This window comes from Taudactylus pleione, unplaced genomic scaffold (genome assembly GCF_031769625.1).
Source record: "Taudactylus pleione unplaced genomic scaffold, aTauple2 ptg000360l, whole genome shotgun sequence".
NCBI lineage: Eukaryota > Metazoa > Chordata > Amphibia > Anura > Myobatrachidae > Taudactylus > Taudactylus pleione.
The window spans coordinates 423,878-436,865 of NW_028284761.1; the positions used below are offsets into that span (position 1 = coordinate 423,878).

General features: G+C 48.9%; 1 protein-coding gene across 1 annotated transcript in view; it reads left to right on the forward strand.

Annotated features, from left to right (window-relative positions):
* Positions 1-12,988, forward strand: part of EIF3H (eukaryotic translation initiation factor 3 subunit H) — a 159,830-nt gene that overhangs the window by 18,010 nt on the left and 128,832 nt on the right. The gene's annotated exons all lie outside the window — the stretch shown is intronic.

Here is a 12,988-nt window from a genome sequence, read left to right on the forward strand (position 1 = left end):
ATCTAGCGTTCCCGCTAGGCTGTTTTAGCGGAGCGCGGCGCCCTGCCCTCTTTCTTGAAGGAAAAAAGCGCCCTGCCCTAACAACTGTAAAGTGAACGGGAGCTATTTGTTTTGGGAGATCAGCTGATGGATTTCTGCTCAAACTCCCTCATGAGGTGCGAGCACAAATCTGCGATAAGTAGGGCTTCGGGGCTGGTCGCCTTTAACTGCAGCACATTCGGCACACGAGAAGCCTCATAACCGTGTTATTCCTGTGCATTCTCGTGCAAAACAATTGGCGCCAGGGTCCCAGAGCAAGTCCTGGTGATTTTTCCTAAAATTAACGATTGTAAGAAAAATCTAAATTGCTCTGGAGATGCGAGAAAAAAAAGGTGATTTCTATAGAAATCACTGCATCCAATTTTCAGTCCCCTAATTTAATCGCAAGACCCCCGCGGCTGTGGGAAAAATCCCAGCGCCGCAGGGTTTTTTGTAAATTTCCCGGCCAAAGTTGGATTCCCCCCCCTAATTGTATCTATTTCTCAGTGCATATAGGAGCGATTCGATTAGGGGCGATGTGCCACCAGATATCCTGCCATGTTCGGCTGCGCACACATGTCTATTACGGAAGGCTCAAGTCTTCCTGGGCACGACTATTGTGTGCGAGGAAATGCCAGCGATGTTGCTGGCTGCCATGTGCCATTCTGTATTGGTACACCGTGACTGCCGTTGAACATTTAATAGCCTCTTGATGGACGGAAGGAACAGCAGCCATGTATACTGTCCAATGAGGAATGGTTACACCTGTGTAAGATAAATCCAGGGTCCTGGTGTGGGAGCTGGGATTGTGCATGGCCGTAGATTTCAGCGCTAGCTGAAGTGAACGACACAGCAAGGAAATGATGTATGCTTTATGTCATGGGCTGCAGGGTGCAGAATTGGGTCACCCTTACGCCGTTACATGGTGCGGAACGCCTCGTTTTACTACCTTCCTCTGTTTCCTTTACGCTGACCTCTCCTACTGACTGGCTCCTAGTAAAAACCGCTCTGCTGAAACAAGAGTGGTAATTACATTGCCGCACGCCTTTGTTTTATTACCTTGGCTCTGTAGGTCCCGTTGAGGGTCTTCACCTACATGTATTGCTGCTGTCATTGCTTTGCAGTAACTGCCAGCCGTGATAATTGCAACGTACATGGGTGCAAGAGATGGGAGCTGCATAAACCCCCTTGCTGATGTGCAACAGTGATGAGAATAAATAGTGTACAATAGAATGTAGCCCTATTCCCAGATGGGCGTGTGTGATGTAAGCGTTAAGGCAGGGGTCTTCAACCTTGGCCCTCCAGCTGCTGTGGAACTACACATCCCAGCATGCACTGCCATGGTTTTAGCATGCTGTTATATCAAAAAGGTGGCAATGCATGCTGGGATGTGTAGTTCCACAGCAGCTGGAGGGCCAAGGTTGAAGACCCCTGCATTAAGGCATGCATGTTTGTATATAGTCAAGTACTTGATCTAGTTTCCATGATAGCGATAGTAAGTCTGCTGTCAGCCTTTACCACTCATGAGACTGTCTTCTCTACCTTCTCTTCTCCCAGTCCTCTGCTGTCAGCCCTTACCACTCATGAGACTGTCTTCTCTACCTTCTCTTCTCCCAGTCCTCTGCTGTCAGCCCTTACCACTCATGAGACTGTCTTCTCTACCTTCTCTTCTCCCAGTCCTCTGCTGTCAGCCCTTACCACTCATGAGACTGTCTTCTCTACCTTCTCTTCTCCCAGTCCTCTACTTTCAGCCCTTACCATTCATGATACTGTCTTCTCTACCTTCTCTTCTCCCAGTCCTCTGCTGTCAGCCCTTACCACTCATGAGACTGTCTTCTCTACCTTCTCTTCTACCAGTCCTCTGCTGTCAGCCTTTACCACTCATGATACTGTCTTCTCTACCTTCTCTTCTCCCAGTCCTCTGCTGTCAGCCCTTACCACTCATGAGACTGTCTTCTCTACCTTCTCTTCTACCAGTCCTCTGCTGTCAGCCTTTACCACTCATGATACTGTCTTCTCTACCTTCTCTTCTCCCAGTCCTCTGCTTTCAGCCCTTACCACTCATGAGACTGTCTTCTCTACCTTCTCTTCTCCCAGTCCTCTGCTGTCAGCCCTTACCACTCATGAGACTGTCTTCTCTACCTTCTCTTCTCCCAGTCCTCTGCTTTCAGCCCTTACCACTCATGAGACTGTCTTCTCTACCTTCTCTTCTCCCAGTCCTCTGCTGTCACTCTGCTTGAGGTGTGATGGTTTTCTTGGAACTTAAAAGGATGGACTAGTCAAATAATTGACGCAGGGACTTGGCACGGTATCTCGGAAGGACCCGAAATGATTAATGCTAGGCACAGACTGTGCAATAGCCATGCCGATCAAGCAATTCTCGGCTGGTTGGTCCAATTATTGCTGAGCGTGTATGCAGCATGGAGGGCCGACTGCCGGTCACAATCCCGTCAGCTCGGCTCCCGACAGCATGGGGGGGGGAATTCAATTATTTTCCACACCCGATCTCCCATCTTAAGTGACGGGAGATCGGGGTGTGATATTCAGTTGTTTTGGACACCCATGCGTTTTTCTACATGTTGCACCTAAAAAGACTGGGTTTAGCCATGTAAAGTAGCTAAACCCGTCTAAAGTCCTGGTTAACATGTCCAAACAGAAATTGGACGCCCAAAACAAGGACACTTCGCTGACTTATGCTCGCCACCTCAGGAGGGTGCAATCTGAAATCTGTGCACCTGTGACATTCGCGCACGAACGGAGCAACAATTGAATTGCTCCATCTGGCTTCCATTAGTATTAGTCAGGGGTGCAAACAATTTAATAACCTCCCAGGAATACTGCACGGCGAGCCAATGGCGTGCAGCAAATGCAGTGTTTATGGACGTCGTCTGACAGCTGTGTGTAAAACCATCACCTCCATGATCTTTAGGCAAATTTATCGGTCATATCGGTAGGATAATTGTGTATACAGGGAATCCGATGTTCCCCGGATCGTTTCAGCTGTCTAAAAACCAAATTTGGGATTCGGAAGCGGCAATGTTTTCAGTCTGCACGTGCGCCTTGAGTCGCACTGCGCATACGTCACGATAGTTACCGTCAGGAGCCACAAAATGCATTTGGACGCAGAGGGAAGCAATTTTGATGGGTGTTTCAGGGTGGTAACAGGGTGTTGGCTGAACAGATGCAGGTGTTCAGTGGCTTTGGCCCGTATTCAATTAGAGGGCGAAAAACGGTTACCGCCTGTTTCCGAAATATCTCCCTATTCAATTCCAGCACGTTTTTCGGCTAGGCGAAAGCTCCGTAGGCAAAAACAGGCAAAAAAGTTGCTCCACCCAAAGGCAGGAGAAAAGATGTGCCAAATCCATATTTTGGGGTAAAAATGGGGGGACTTGGTTCAGAACCCGCTGGACACCCCCCCCCCCCTAATGACTAATTGGGCAAAAAAAACCTAAAAACATTTCTTAATTCACTCCAAAAAAGACTCGTCGTTGGATCGAAAATGTAATTTTGTAATGTAAAGTGTTGGAAAATGGGGCTTAAGTACTGGGACAAATATTTTGGGGTGCTGTATGGATGGGACAGGTGTTTTTGTTTTAAATTGGGGGTACATTTAAAAGAAAGAGTTCGCCAGTTCCGCTGTCAGCTGCATTCGCCCATATGCGTTTTTTTTTTCGCCTGCTTTGCAATTGAATAGAGCAAAAAAGCGGGATTGCGCAGCAGGCGAAAACTTCCCACTCCAAACACGCGAATGAGGCGAAAACATTGCGCTTTTCGCCGGTCTCTGCTTTTTCGCGGCTGGTTGAATCCGGCCCTTTGTCTTGAGACATGTTCAGACGGACAAGCCGCGCCTCCATAGGGCCGGTGCAGCGTTTGATAGTGCGTCTTAATGTGCACAGCGGCGGATTAGTGCTGCAGCCAATGGGCATCTCTGTACTATAAACCATCGGCATTCGCATTAAGATGCAATGGCGCTGCGGCAGCGTACACCTCTGAACCGGGTCCTGTATATCTATGTAACAGTCTTTCTTATTTTAGGTATCCACATGGCATGGGTACGGGATGCTGGCACTCAGGAGCCCGACTCCGGTATCCCGACCCAGTTACAATCCCGACTGCTCTAGATAAGGAACCCTTAACCCCCCTTTAGTGCCTAAACTTAACCTCCCCCTCCCTGCACTCTAACCCTGCCCCTAACCCCGCTACTTACCTTCGGAATGCCGGTGTTCTGACAAGTGTCGGGATTCCGGCGTCCGCATTCTGAACGTATCCCATCCACAGTGATGTGGTGCTGACGTTTTCAGACAGCTTCCCCGTGCCAGTGATATTTTGGCCGCAGAGCTTACATGCTCCCAGCCCAGCTTACATGCTATTGTTCTCCCAGTTGAGGAAGAAATGTTTTTTTTTATTGATGAACCCATTCTATCTACATGGTGGGAGCTTGTGACTGTTTTTGTTGCTGTAAGTCAGGGATTCCCAACCTCGGTCCTCAAGGCACACTAACAGTCCTGGTTTTAGTGATATCCATGATTGTGCACAGATGGTTAAATCAAAATAACTGAGGTCCTGATTGTCACCTGTGCTCAACTATGGCTATCCCTAAAACCTGGACTGTTAGTGTGCCTTGAGGACCATGGTTGGGAACCCCTGCTGTAAGTGCATTTGATCATCTCTCTGAGCTTCTAACGTTCTCTGAGCTGTCAGACTATGGAGGGTTTGGGAGGATAGTTCTGTTACAGATCACCCCAATCCGCGCGCAGATTGGGGAGATCTGGTCACAGCTGGTAATGACCAGACAGCTTGAGACCTTTGCTCAGTGGAAGTAAACAAGATCTCACCTGCTTCCGTCTCTCTGCCCGTGTCCTACCCGTAATAAGCGTTATTCGCTGTGACAGGCACAAGCATCAGGACTGAATCCGGTGTCGTGCTGTCAGCAGAAAAGCCGCCGCTGCGCAGGAGCCGCAGGGTACAGCTGTACTGCTCTGTTTGTCACTGATGTAAGTGGCTCTAAAAAGATGGGACAGATTATCGTGGCACGAGGTGGGTTCTGTGCAAGCTTCAATTCCGCTAAATAGTTCAGGAGGCACAGACGTGGGTCTGTACTTACACCTAGTAGGCTTGTCATCTATTTTAAAGCACTCCTGTTACCTATAAGGATCCCAGTTTTGTTTTTAAATGTTTTATTTTTCTAGTACCCAAATAGAAGTGTCCTTACACTTGCAAATAAGGCAGGCGGCATTGCCGATGCTGAAGAAGGACCTCTGCCGCATTTATTTAGGGGGGGTGGAGCAGAAAATGAATTATAGTACCCTGCTTCCTGGTCAAAAGTCTGATTGTGCAGGAATCTGAGCTGCTGTGACCACCATGGACCTTTCTGTGACGCTATCAGTCCATGCCTTTCTGTCATTCAGTCACTCAGTTTGCTCTGTCGGGCATAGACAGGGTGATTTAAATAATTTTTACCGCGGTTATTTCTTTTGGTCCCCAAATAGCTGCTGCCGCACACGGTGAGGGCGCGTGTGCGCCCAGAAGCATTGGGATCAGCCAGCATATTAGAGGTAATTGAAGTGAATGCTATATTGAATAGCGCTGGGAATTGGCCGCGCTGCAAACCGGCGAATAGAGGATTTCTGCTTGCGTCCTCCTGAGGTGCGAGCAGTTGCGGGCTTACCGCATGAGCTGACAGCTTCGCGCCCGGCACTTAAGTCAGAAAATGCTTATTACCACAAATAAACCCCCTTGCATTGGGCGCGGTAAACTGCGCCTCCTGACATAAGTGCCGGGCGTCATGCAGACAATTGAATACACTCATTCCCAGCTCTATTTAACGTCGCATTCAATTACTTTCCCCCCCATTGCGCAGTATTGAATCCCAGCTTCAAGTCCATAACTGTGCACTATTCAGTCTGTCTCAGGAATGTGTATTTCATGTGCATGTTTGTTACAGTCCCATATGGGAGAAGTTGCTCCTGCAGGTTCTTAAAATACAAGTGTAATATATATAGCTTTACTAAATTAAAATGTATGGTGTAATTGAAAGGCATATAAAAGCATGAAACATGTTACGGTGTACATAACTGAGGGGTCTATTTACTAAGCAGCGTTAGGACAGAGTGAAAAGTGATAAGGTGCCAGCCAATCAGCTCCTAACTGTCATCTCACAGGCTGTGTTTGAAAAATGACAGTTGGGAGCTGATTGGCTGGCTCCTTATCACTTTTCACTCTGTCCTAACGCTGCTTAGTAAATAGACCCCTGAGTGTTTTTTTTGCTATAATAATCGCTCTCCGTACAGTGATGCTTGTAGCTGCCTGCAAAATGTATATTGCAGGGGTATTCAACATGCAGCCCCAGCTCTTGTGGAACTACTACACATCCCAGCATGCACTGCCACAGTTTTGCTACTAGAGCATGCTAAAACTCTGGGCATGCTGGGATGTGTAGTTCCACAACAGCTGTATTCCCCTGGTATATTTGTATCTGGGAAAACAGCTGCCTTAGAATAATTCTGGTGTTACACTGAAGTGTCAGCCGTTGTAATCTCCATGTCCCTGCACTTGTGGGGGTGGGAGAGAGGAGGGGGGCTGTGTGCTCAGCAAGGTTTTTTTATTTTTAGAATTAATTTTGCCTAGTGGGTACACAACTTGGAGCAATACAATTGATTTATTGTGACGGGAGCTATTCAATTGGTTTTGGGCCTCCATCACTATTGTAGCTCCCCCAAAAGCTGTGCACGATTGCGGTTAAGGGGTGCAAAAGCCCTGCTTTGGGCGCATTTCGAATCGCACCTCGGGAGGCTGCCAGCATTACTCCCATGATAAGTAATGGACGTCCCCCGGCACTCGCACCCAGCAGTACAAACAATGAAATAGCTGCTGTCACTTTCGCAGGGAGTTATGGGCGCCCAAAAACAATAGAATCCCCCCCCCTCCCTTGTGTTTAACAGGAGGAACTTGAATTGACGGAAATGGACCCTATCTGCCACCCCGGCACAGCAAATTGTGTCCAGTTACTATGAAAGATTTGCCTCGCACCCCATTCGAGGTACATGGCAAAACTTGCTATGCTGCACTTACGGTTATTAGACGATGTGTGTGCAGCAGGCGGCACATAATGCTGAATTAATCCCCCCCCCCCCCCCAATTATAAAGTATATACATCACATTGATTGTGAGTAACTGCAGCTGTGGCTATTCACATGCTTACTATAATAATAAAAAATTGTGAGTAGCATTGAACTTCTATATAAAGCAATAGTGTAAAAATAAAAGTGTATCTGATTTAAGTAAAGTAGATGTGCTTATTCCATTTTGGCCGACGTCTATAGCTGGCCATACACTATACAGTTTTCTGTCAGATATCTGTCCAATCTGGCTGGTTGGAATGAAAACCTGCTAATGTATGGGAGCAAATGACAGTCGTCCATTTGCTCACAAACACTGGAAAATAGCCAAAAATGATTGTTCAGACAAATTGGTTAAAATACACAAATGTAACCAATTTGAACAATTTTTTTTGTCCTTTTTTCGGTGTTTAAAACCATATGATCGACTGTCATTTGCTCCCATACATTACCAGGTTTTCATTCCAACCAGCCAGATTGGACAGATAACTGACAGAAAATTGTATATACCTGAAAATGCCTGGTTATTCTCCGTACTGGTGTGCCCAAGTCACACATTGCTTTCGCCTCAACGTTTTAACCCCAAAACTGTTTATCCAAAGCTTTGTATAATTTCATACACTAAAGGCTAGCGAGAGGCCCACTCAAACGTTTGTTACACTGCAGCGTGACTATGGCGTCCCTCAGCAGCGAGAGTTATAGGTTGTGCAGCAGCGCCAGAAATCAATCCCAGCATGCCTTGCTGCAAGGATGCAGAACTGATTATTTTCTCGTTTTCTACCCCTGCTGCACAGCAGATTGCAATACTCATTCACAGCTAAAATATTACTGGATAAAACGGAGTTACAGCATCGTAAATGTGCTGACTGTAGTACTATCTCTGCTGTTCCAACAGGCCCATAAAAAATCCGATTTAATCAGCAGAAACGTGGCTGTTCTGTTAAAAGGGCCGTAAAGTTAACAAATACAACAGCCGGGTCTGCGTTACCGAGGAGAGAGAGAAGAAAAAAAAAGTTCCAAGGCCAGATGTATAGTCTTGCCGTGCTCTTTGTGGTGTATGCTGTAACGCTGGGAGATGGAGCTGTCACCTGTGCGCAGTATAGAACCGGCTTACCTGTTGATCTCATGCGGCGTTGGAGCCATCGGCCTGTCAGAGGCTTGTTGATATTCCCCCCCCCCCCCCCCCAGTTCATTGCTGTGTTGGGAAACTGCTCTCACGCACTTATTAATTCCGTTACCTTACGCCTCGTATCATCAGAGATGTCATTAGTCCCCCAGCCGGACGATGATGTTGCACTCGCTTCAATAATTTCGTCCCACTAAGTGAGTGTAGTGTGCAGGTGATGGGACCAATTTAAATGAAGGGGTGTATTAAGTGATGATCTATCCCCGGATAACATACATCTTCTCTGCCATATTTATTTCGCTTTCCTCTCGAAGCTGTAATTGCACTGGCTGACCTTCAAAGCGTATGTTTTAAAGGGTAATCCTTTCACTGCCAAACTATTAATAATCTACTGGGCACTTCTTTATAATCAATCAGAGTGAGCCCCGTGTGGTTGAGCTCAGCCTCTGTTCAGCAGTCCCCGATCCACAATACACAGTCCGGGGGGAGTTGGCAGTCACCAAGCATGAGGTGCTGCAGCAGCCTGACCCAACGTACCCCAAGAAGTAAGCCCGATTGTGGCAATTACCAATCCTCTGATGATGCGGTACCAGGATTCAGTAACAGGTAATTTGCTGAGGGTAAGAAATCCTTAGGCAAGCTGCAGGATCGGGGGGTAGTTTATTAGGCCCATTCCGGCCACAGTCGTGTTTTTAATTAACTGCCGGAAGTCATTTAGCTTACCGTATATTCTTTTGGAAATTGTTTTAAATTTTTTTTTTTTCTTTTTTTTAATGATATTCTGATAAAAAAAAAAAAAAAAAGAATTGAATAAATGAAATGGACGGTTTTCCTGTAATGTTTTATTGTATGAAATGGAACAAGACTGTCTTTATACAATGTGCTTTGTGTCTGCTTTATAATAAATCCAATGGCGATCTTATTGTAGCACAGAATGGTGGTGTTAATTCCTCGCCCGCAGCTGTAAATCTCATTATGCACCATTGTCCTTACAGTGATCACCCTGACCCTAGGTCACAACCTCGGGGCCCATAGCACGTGCCGTGGACCCGGCTCGCTGGTGGGAAGTTGGCCTGTAGCACAGATCTGTGGGAATAATTCTGGTACCTTGGCCGAGCTCTAGTTCCCGATTTTAGTCTCTTGTGGAGCAATTACTTTGCATGAATTTTGCCAGCACATTGAGAACGAATGGCCAAAGGTGGTGGTTTTTGCATATGAAAGCCAATTTTCCTCTGTGACCGTCTGACAACAGCTTACAAGTTGCAGAAGCCGGCACTGTACTTCAGGAAAGGAGCGTGGTGTTCCCCTTCATGTGTCCGCAGGTATCCCGGCTAGTGGGTGTACACCAAAAAGTCGCTTGGCTGGTAGTGACTGCCACTCTATGGAATACATGTGTGGTTTAATAGGTATCGCTGCTATATACAGGCTTACTCTTAATTGCTTACATAAACCTCAGTATTGATGTCTGCATGCTAGAGAAGTGCTTTTGCTAAACCAGAGGCAGGCAATGTGTGGCACTCCAGCTGCTGTGGAACTACACATGCCAGAATGCCCTGTCAGTTTTACCATGCACCAACAGCATAACTGACAGGGCATGCTGGGATGTGGAGTGCCACAGGTGGCCTACCCCTATTGGTACAAATTTACAGTTTCCATTTGAGGGTATAACTTGTTTGGTTGCATTTTAGGTGGCGTCTATGATAAATGCATCCTCTGTACTTGCTCGTACTGTACTTCAGTTCCTCACAACGTCCGGCTGTTCATGGTGCTACCTGTTACGGTACACAGTATTCGCTGTACTGCGCCCATCACCAGGCATTGAGTCCTCCTCTGTGTGTGTATGCGCACGACCATCGGGTGTCTCTATCAAATCTTGAAGAGCGCTAAAATGCAGATGTTGCCTATACCAACCAATCTGCTTCTAAGGGTTATATTCATTTAGCAACGTTAACCCGATTTGCGAGTTAACGCCAGCTGCAAGGTTCTCCATATCCAATTAGTCGCAGTAATTTACAATAGGATTTAATCCAGCTTTTTTTTTTTCTCAAAGGTGAAAATCGCTATTTTAAGGAAAACATTTCAGGACTTGCTTCAGAACCCCTGGGACACCCCCTCCCCCACCTAATGGTCAATTAGGCACTTAGAAGTTTTTAGTTAGTTTAGTTTAGCCAATAATTACATGTCATTGGGTGATGTCCAGCAAAGTGCAGAATAATGGGTTAAAATGTGTGATGGGTATATGGGGGCGCTGTGTGGATGGGAAGGTAGGTGTATGAGGGCGCTGTGTGGATGGGACAGGTGTATGAGGGCGCTGTGTGGATGGTACTGGTGTATGAGGGCGCTGTGTGGATGGGACATCAATCATCGGTTGAACATGACGGTCAGTCTGCCAATAACGTCAAATTGGCCAAGTTCAGGGATGAGGGAGGGTGCCTGCACTGTACGATTATATAGTTCAGTGTAGGCATACAGTGGATGAGGAACGACTGTACGACTACGATGTCGTAATGAGGGCGCTGTGCATGAGGGCGCTGTGTGGATGAGACTGGTGTATGAGGGCGCTGTGTGCATGGGACAGGTGCTTGAGGGCGCTGTGTGGATGGGACAGGTGCATGAGGGCGCTGTGTGCGTGGTACAGGTGCATGAGGGCGCTGTGTGAATGGGACAGGTGTATGAGGGCGCTGTGTGAATGGGACAGGTGTATGAGGGCGCTGTGTGGATGGGACAGGTGTATGAGGGTGCTGTGTGCATGGAACAGGTGCATGAGGGCGCTGTGTGAATGGGACAGGTGCTTGAGGGCGCTGTGTGGATGGGACAGGTGCTTGAGGGCGCTGTGTGGATGGGACAGGTGCATGAGGGCGCTGTGTGGATGGTACAGGTGCATGAGGGCGCTGTGTGGATGGGAAGGTAGGTGTATGAAGGCGCTGTGTGGATGGGACAGGTGCATGAGGGCGCTGTGTGGATGGGACAGGTGCATGAGGGCACTGTGTGGATGGGACAGGTGCATGAGGGCACTGTGTGGATGGGACAGGTGCATGAGGGCACTGTGTGGATGGGACAGGTGCATGAGGGCGCTGTGTGGATGGGACAGGTGCATGAGGGCGCTGTGTGGATGGGACACCAATCATCGGTTGAACATGACTGTCAGTCTGCCAATAACGTCAGATTGGCCAAGTTCAGGGATGAGGGAGGGTGCCTGCACTGTACGATTATATTGTTCAATATAGACATACAGTGGATGAGGAACGACTGTACGATTACGATGTCGTAATGAGGGCGCTGTGTATGAGGGCGCTGTGTGGATGGGACAGGTGTATGAGGGCGCTGTGTGGATGGGACGGGTGTATGAGGGCGCTGTGTGGATGACGGGTGCATGAGGGCGCTGTGTGGATGGGACGGGTGCATGAGGGCGCTGTGTGGATGGGACGGGTGCATGAGGGCGCTGTGTGGATGGGACGGGTGCATGAGGGCGCTGTGTGGATGGGACGGGTGCATGAGGGCGCTGTGTGGATGGGACGGGTGCATGAGGGCGCTGTGTGGATGGGACGGGTGCATGAGGGCGCTGTGTGGATGGGACGGGTGCATGAGGGCGCTGTGTGGATGGGACGGGTGCATGAGGGCGCTGTGTGGATGGGACGGGTGCATGAGGGCGCTGTGTGGATGGGACGGGTGCATGAGGGCGCTGTGTGGATGGGACGGGTGCATGAGGGCGCTGTGTGGATGGGACGGGTGCATGAGGGCGCTGTGTGGATGGGACGGGTGCATGAGGGCGCTGTGTGGATGGGACGGGTGCATGAGGGCGCTGTGTGGATGGGACGGGTGCATGAGGGCGCTGTGTGGATGGGACGGGTGCATGAGGGCGCTGTGTGGATGGGACGGGTGCATGAGGGCGCTGTGTGGATGGGACGGGTGCATGAGGGCGCTGTGTGGATGGGACGGGTGCATGAGGGCGCTGTGTGGATGGGACGGGTGCATGAGGGCGCTGTGTGGATGGGACGGGTGCATGAGGGCGCTGTGTGGATGGGACGGGTGCATGAGGGCGCTGTGTGGATGGGACGGGTGCATGAGGGCGCTGTGTGGATGGGACGGGTGCATGAGGGCGCTGTGTGGATGGGACGGGTGCATGAGGGCGCTGTGTGGATGGGACGGGTGCATGAGGGCGCTGTGTGGATGGGAAGGTAGGTGTATGAGGGCGCTGTGTGGATGGGAAGGTAGGTGTATGAAGGCGCTGTGTGGATGGGAAGGTAGGTGTATGAAGGCGCTGTGTGGATGGGACAGGTGCATGAGGGCGCTGTGTGGATGGGACAGGTGCATGAGGGCGCTGTGTGGATGGGACACCAATCATCGGTTGAACATGACGGTCAGTCTGCCAATAACGTCAGATTGGCCAAGTTCAGGGATGAGGGAGGGTGCCTGCACTGTACGATTATATCGTTCAGTGTAGGCATACAGTGGATAAGGAATGACTATACGATTACGATGTCGTAATCGTACTGTCTTTACCTCATCTGCTAGTGGATATGCACCTTTAAACTATTTGGTTGGCAGATTCGCAGCGTTGCGCCTTCCTGCCTCTGCTGCATACTGTAAGGGTCTGCATAGTGTCATCCCACTTGACGAACTTTCTACGGGTGCACAAATAACATGGCACCTGCTGCAATATTAATAGGGAATAAGAATAGCTGCTTTCCACTTCTGACACGCAGTCAGCGAAGTGCAGCCGTAT